A 7,946-nucleotide genomic window follows, 5' to 3' on the forward strand; every position below is an offset into this window, starting at 1 on the left:
CAGTACAAGACGCTGTTGCACTGGATGGCCGGACACTCCGGGGACAACTATCCGGGTTTTGATTTTCTCTGTGGATGGCCGGACACTCTGGGTATGTTCGTCCGGGTTTTGAATTTCGCTGCTGCATACTTCGGAAAACAGCCGAAAACCCCATCAAGATGGCCTCAGATCAAAAAACGTTCAACATGAAAGTTGTTCGTCTCGTCGAAACGGTCAAGACTGCTTTTGGGCTCGTTTCCATCCGAGATCGTTTACTCCCCCGAACATGGCCCACAAGGTGCAGCCAGATTTTACCGAACAGTTTTCAAAAGTTTGGACCAAACAAATCCGAATTGGACTAGAGTTTTGGACGTGAATTGAAGCCTTTTCCTTGCACGGGAAGTCCAACTGCCTCTTATATACTCAAGGGGTGATGGCCGATTGAACAACACACAATCGATCAATCCATCTACCACTTTTTACCTTTACCTTTATCTCTCTCCCTAGTTCTTCTTCCTCATTCTTCGTTCGTTCTTCTTGTTGCAGGGCGGCGAACCTCGAGGCCCTAGGGGCGGTCAGGCCGACCTAGGGCAGCCCATAGCCGCCGTGCGTACAGACGGGGTCCCTCCCGGGCGCATGGGGTTTCGGGTCTACAAAAGCGCCCGCCGGATTGTCTTGCGTACCGCGCTTCCGACGGGTCTCCTTAGACGTGAGCTGCGGTGCATCGCCCCCGGCGTCGAGGGTACACGGTGACATGTTCGTGTGCGAACACTAAGCTTGGGGATGCCCCGGAAGGCATCCCCTCTTTCGTCTTCGTCTATCGGTAACTTTACTTGAGGCTATATTTTTATTTACCACATGATATGTGTTTTGCTTGGAGCGTCTTGTATGATTTGAGTCTTTGCTTTTTAGTTTACCACAATCATCCTTGCTGTACACACCTTTTTAAGAGACACACATGAATTGGAATTTATTAGAATACTCTATGTGCTTCACTTATATCTTTTGAGCTAGATAATTTTGCTCTAGTGCTTCACTTATATCTTTTTAGAGTACGGTGGTGGATTTATTTTATAAGAATTATTGATCTCTCATGCTTCACTTATATTATTTTGAGAGTTTTTTAGAACAGCATGGTAATTTTATTTGGCTATAAAATTAGTCCTAATATGATAGGCATCCAAGATGGGTATAATAAGAACTTCCATATAGAGTGCATTGAATACTATGAGAAGTTTGATACTTGATGATTGTTTTGAGATATGAAGATGGTGATATTAGAGTCATGCTAGTTCAGTAATTGTGAATTTGAGAAATACTTGTGTTGAGGTTTGCAAGTCCCGTAGCATGCACGTATGGTAACCGTTGTGTAACAAATTTGAAGCATGAGGTGTTTCTTTGATTGTCCTCCTGATGAGTGGTGGTCGGGGATGAGCGATGGTCTTTTCCTACCAATCTATCCCCCTAGGAGCATGCGCGTTGTGCTTGGTTTTGATGACTTGTAGATTTTTGGAATAACTATGTGAGTTCTTTATGACTAGTGTTGAGTCCATGGATTATACGCACTCTCACCCTTCCATCATTGCTAGCCTCTTCGGTACCGTGCATTGCCCTTTCTCACCTCGAGAGTTGGTGCAAACTTCACGGGTGCATCCAAACCCCGTGATATGATACGCTCTATCACACATAAGCCTCCTTATATCTTCCTCAAAATAGCCACCATACCTACCTATTATGGCATTTCCATAGCCATTCCGGGTTATATTGCCATGCAACTTTCCACCGTTCCATTTATTATGGCACGCTTCATCATTGTAATATTGCCTTGCATGATCATGTAGTTGACATCGTATTTGTGCCAAGGCCACCATGCAAAAAATTTCATACATGTCACTCTTGATTCATTGCCCATCCCGATACACCGTCGGAGGCACTCCTATAGAGTCATATTTTGTTCTAGTATCGAGTTGTAAATAAATAGAAGTGTGATGATCATCATTATTAGAGCATTGTCCCGTGTGAGGAAAAAAAGAGAAAGGCCAAATAAAAAAAGGCCCCAAAAAATGAGAGAATAAGAGAGAAGGGGCAATGTTACTATCCTTTTTCCACACTTGTGCTTCAAAGTAGCACCATGATCTTCATGATAGAGGGTCTCTTATTTTGTCACTTTCATATACTAGTGGGAATTTTTCATTATAGAAATTGGCTTGTATATTCCAACAATGGGCTTCCTCAAATGCCCTAGGTCTTCGTGAGCAAGCAAGTTGGATGCACACCCACTTAGTTTCTTTTGTTGAGTTTTGATACATTTATAGCTCTAATGATCATCATGCTAAGCTAATGGATGGGTCAAGTCAATCACATCATTCTCTAATGATGTGATCCCGTTCATCAAATGACAACTCTTGTCCATGGCTAGGAAACTTAACCATCTTTGATTAACGAGCTAGTCAAGTAGAGGCATACTAGTGACACTCTGTTTATCTATGTATTCAGACATGTACTAAGTTTCCGGTTAATACAATTCTAGCATGAATAATAAACATTTATTATGATATAAGGAAATATAAATAACAACTTTATTATTGCCACTAGGGCATATTTCCTTCAGTCTCCCACTTGCACTAGAGTCAATAATCTAGATTACATTGTAATGATTCTAACACCCATGGAGTCTTGGCGCTGATCATGTTTTGCTCGTGAGAGAGGCTTAGTCAACGGGTCTGCAACATTCAGATCCGTATGTATCTTGCAAATTTCTATGTCTCCCTCCTTGACTTGGTCGCGGATGGAATTGAAGCATCTGTTGATGTGCTTGGTTCTCTTGTGAAATCTGGATTCCTTTGCCAAGGAAATTGCACCAGTATTGTCACAAAAGATTTTCATTGGACCCGATGCACTAGGTATGACACCTAGATCGGATATGAACTCCTTCATCCAGACTCCTTCATTTGCTGCTTCCGAAGCAGCTATGTACTTCGCTTCACACGTAGATCCCGCCACGACGCTCTGCTTGAAACTGCACCAACTGACAGCTCCACCATTCAATAAAAATACGTATCCGGTTTGTGACTTAGAGTCATCCGAATCAGTGTCAAAGCTTGCATCGACATAACCGTTTACGACGAGCTCTTTGTCACCTCCATAAACAAGAAACATATCCTTAGTCCTTTTCAGGTATTTCAGGATGTTCTTGACCGTTGTCCAGTGATCCACTCCTGGATTACTTTGGTACCTCCTTGCTAAACTAATAGCAAGGCACACATCAGGTCTGGTACACAGCATTGCATACCTGATAGAACCTATGGCTGAAGCATAGGGAATGACTTTCATTTTCTCTCTATCTTCTGAAGTGGTCGGGCATTGAGTCTGACTCATCTTCACACCTTATAACACAGGCAATAACCCTTTCTTTGCTTGATGCATTTTGAACTACTTCAAAACTTTATCAAGGTATGTGCTTTGTGAAAGTCCAGTTAAGCGTCTTGATCTATCTCTATAGATCTTGATGCCTAATATATATGCAGCTTCACCGAGGTCTTTCATTGAAAAATTCTTATTCAAGTATCCTTTTGTGCTATTTAGAAATTCAGTATCATTTCCGATCAATAATATGTCATCCACATATAATATCAGAAATGTTACAGAGCTCCCACTCACTTTCTTGTAAATACAGGCTTCTCCAAAAGTCTGTATAAAACCATATGCTTTGATCACACTATCAAAGCGTATATTCCAACTCCGAGATGCTTGCACCAGTCCATAAATGGATCGCTGGAGCTTACACACTTTGTTAGCACCTTTTGGATTGACAAAACATTCTAGTTGCATCATATACAACTCTTCTTTAAGATATCCATTAAGGAATGCAGTTTTGATGTCCATTTGCCAAATTTCATAATCATAAAATGCGGCAATTGCTAACATGATTCAGACGGACTTAAGCATCGCTACGGGTGAGAAGGTCTCATCATAGTCAACTCCTTGAACTTGTCGAAAACCTTTCATACCAGGTCGAGCTTTGTAGACAGTGACATTACCGTCAGCATCAGTCTTCTTCTTAAAGATCCATTTATTCTCTATGGCTTGCCGATCATCGGGCAAGTCAACCAAAGTCCACACTTTGTTCTCATACATGGATTCCATCTCAGATTTCATGGCCTCAAGCCATTTTGTGGAATCTGGGTTCATCATCGCTTCCTCATAGTTCGTAGGTTCGTCATTGTCAAGTAACATGACCTCCAGAACAGGATTACCGTACCACTCTGGTGCGGATCTTACTCTGGTTGACCTACGAGGTTCGGTAGTAACTTGATCAGAAGTTTCATGATCATCATCATTAGCTTCCTCACTAATTGGTGTAGGAATCACTGGAACTGACTTCTGTGATGTACTACTTTCCAACTCGGGAGAAGGTACAATTACCTCATCAAGTTCTACTTTCCTCCCACTCACTTCTTTCGAGAGAAACTCCTTCTCTAGAAAGGATCCATTCTTAGCAACGAATATCTTGCCTTCGGATCTGTGATAGAAGGTGTACCCAACAATCTCCTTTGGGTATCCTATGAAGACACATTTCTCCGATTTGGGTTCGAGCTTATTAGGTTGAAGCTTTTTCACATAAGCATCGCAGCCCCAAACTTTAAGAAACGACAACTTGGGTTTCTTGCCAAACCACAGTTCATAAGGTGTCATCTCAACGGATTTAGATGGTGGCCTATTTAACGTGAATGCAGCCGTCTCTAAAGCATAACCCCAAAACGATAGCGGTAAATTAGTAAGAGACATCATAGATCGCGCCATATCTAATAAAGTACGATTACGATGTTCGGACACACCATTACACTGTGGTGTTCCGGGTGGCGTGAGTTGTGAAACTATTCCGCATTGTTTCAAATGAAGACCAAACACGTAACTCAAATATTCTCCTCCACGATCAGATCATAGAAACTTTATTTTCTTGTTACGATGATTTTCCACTTCACTCTGAAATTCTTTGAACTTTTCAAATGTTTCATACTTATGTTTCATCAAGTAGATACACCCATATCTTCTCAAATTATCTGTGAAGGTAAGAAAATAACGATACCCGCCGCGAGCATCAACACTCATCGGACCGCATACATCAGTGTGTATTATTTCCAACAAGTCTGTTGCTCGCTCCATTGTTCCAGAGAACGGAGTCTTAGTCATCTTGCCCATGAGGCATGGTTCGCAAGCATCAAGTGATTCCAAAAGCCCATCAACATGGAGTTTCTTCATGCGCTTTACACCAATATGACCTAAACGGCAGTGCCACAAATAAGTTGCACTATCCTTATTAAACTTATATCTTTTGGCTTCAATACTATGAACATGTGTATCACTACTATCAAGATTTAGTAAAAATAGACCATTCATCAAGGGTGCATGACCATAAAAGATATTACTCATATAAATAGAACAACCATTATTCTCTGATTTAAATGGATAACCGTCTCGCATCAAACAAGATCCAGATATAATGTTCACGCTCAATGCTGGCACCAAATAACAATTATTCAAGTCTAAAACTAATCCCAAAGGTAGATGTAGAGGTAGCGTGCCGACGGCGATCACATCGACTTTGGAACCATTTCCCGCACGCATTGTCACCTCGTCCTTAGCCAATCTTCGCTTAATCCGTAGCCCCTGTTTCGAGTTGCAAATATTATCAACAGAACCAGTATCAAATACCCAGGCGCTACTGCAAGCATTAGTAAGGTACACATCAATAATATGTATACCAAATATACCTTTCACTTTGCCATCCTTCTTCTCCGCCTAATACTTGGGGCAGTCCCGCTTCCAGTGACCAGTCCCTTTGCAGTAGAAGCACTCAGTCTCAGGCTTAGGTCCAGACTTGGGCTTCTTCACTTGAGCAGCAAATTTCTTGCCATTATTCTTGAAGTTCTCCTTCTTCCCTTTTCCCTTTTTCTTGAAACTGGTGGTCTTGTTGACCATCAACACTTGATGCTCCTTCTTGATTTCTACCTCCGCAGCCTTTAGCATTGCAAAGAGCTCGGGAATTGTCTTATCCATCCCTTGCATATTATAGTTCATCACGAAGCTTTTGTAGCTTGGTGGCAGTGATTGAAGAACTCTGTCAATGACACTATCATCAGGAAGATTAACTCCCAGTTGAGTCAAGTGGTTGTGGTACCCAGACATTCTGAGTATATGTTCACTGACAGAACTATTCTCCTCCATTTTGCAGCTATAGAACTTATGGGAGACTTCATATCTCTCAATCCGGGAATTTTCTTGAAATATTAACTTCAACTCCTGGAACATCTCATATGCTCCATGACGTTCAAAACATCGTTGAAGTCCCAGTTCTAAGCCATAAAGCATGGTACACTGAACTATCGAGTAGTCATCAGCTTTGCTCTGCCAGGCGTTCATTACATCTGGTGTTGCTCCTGCAGCAGGTTTGTCACCTAGCGGTGCTTCCATGACATAATTCTTCTGTGCAGCAATGAGGATAATCCTCAAGTTACGGACTCGGTCCGTGTAATTGCTACCATCATCTTTCAACTTAGCTTTCTCTAGGAACGCATTAAAATTCAATGGAACAACAACACGGGCCATCTATCTACAACAACATAGACATGCAAAATACTATCAGGTACTAAGTTCATGATAAATTAAAGTTCAATTAATCATATTACTTAAGAACTCCCGCTTAGATAGACATCCCTCTAATCATCTAAGTGATCATGTGATCCATATCAACTAAACCATGTTCGATCATCACGTGAGATGGAGTAGTTTTTAATGGTGAACATCACTATGTTGATCATATCTACTATATGATTCACGCTCGACATTTCGGTCTCAGTGTTCCGAGGCCATATCTACATATGCTAGGCTCATCAAGTTTAACCCGAGTATTCTGCGTGTGCAAAACTGGCTTGCACCCGTTGTATGTGAATGTAGAGCTTATCACACCCGATCATCATGTGGCGTCTCGGCACGACGAACTGTAGCAACGGTGCATATTCAGGGAGAACACTTATACCTTGAAATTTAGTGAGAGATCATCTTATAATGCTACCGCCGAACTAAGCAAAATAAGATGCATAAAGGATAAACATCACATGCAATCAATATAAGTGATATGATATGGCCATCATCATCCTGTGCCTTTGATCTCCATCTTCAAAGCACCGTTATGATCACCATCGTCACCGGCTTGACACCTTGATCTCCATTGAAGCATCGTTGCCTTATCGCCAACTATTGCTTCTACGACTATCGCTACCGCTTAGTGATAAAGTAAAGCAATTACATGGCGATTGCATTTCATACAATAAAGCGACAACCATATGGCTCCTGCCAGTTGCTGATAACTGTGTTACAAAACATGATCATCTCATACAATAAAATTTAGCATCATGTCTTGACCATATCACATCACAACATGCCCTGCAAAAACAAGTTAGACGTCCTCTACTTTGTTGTTGCAAGTTTTACATGGCTGCTATGGGCTGAGCAAGAACTGTTCTTACCTACACATCAAAACCACAACTATAGTTCGTCAAGTTAGTGTTGTTTTAACCTTCTCAAGGACCGGGCGTAGCCACACTCGGTTCAAGTAAAGTTGGAGAAACAGACACCCACTAGCCACCTATGTGCAAAGCACGTCGGTAGAACCAGTCTCGTGTAAGCGTATGCGTAATGTCGGTCTGAGCCGCGTCATCCAACGATACCGCCGAATCAAAGTATGACATGCCGGTAAGCAGTATGACTATTATCGCCCACAACTCTTTGTGTTCTACTCGTGCATATAACATCTACGCATAGACCTGGCTCGGATGCCACTGTTGGGGAACGCAGTAATTTCAAAAATATTCCTACGCACACGCAAGATCCATCTAGTTGATGCATAGCAACGAGAGGGGAGAGTGTTGTCCATGTACCCTCGTAGACCGTAAGCGGAAGTGTTA

This window comes from Triticum aestivum, chromosome 7D (assembly GCF_018294505.1).
Source record: "Triticum aestivum cultivar Chinese Spring chromosome 7D, IWGSC CS RefSeq v2.1, whole genome shotgun sequence".
In the NCBI taxonomy this organism is placed as follows: Eukaryota; Viridiplantae; Streptophyta; class Magnoliopsida; order Poales; family Poaceae; genus Triticum; species Triticum aestivum.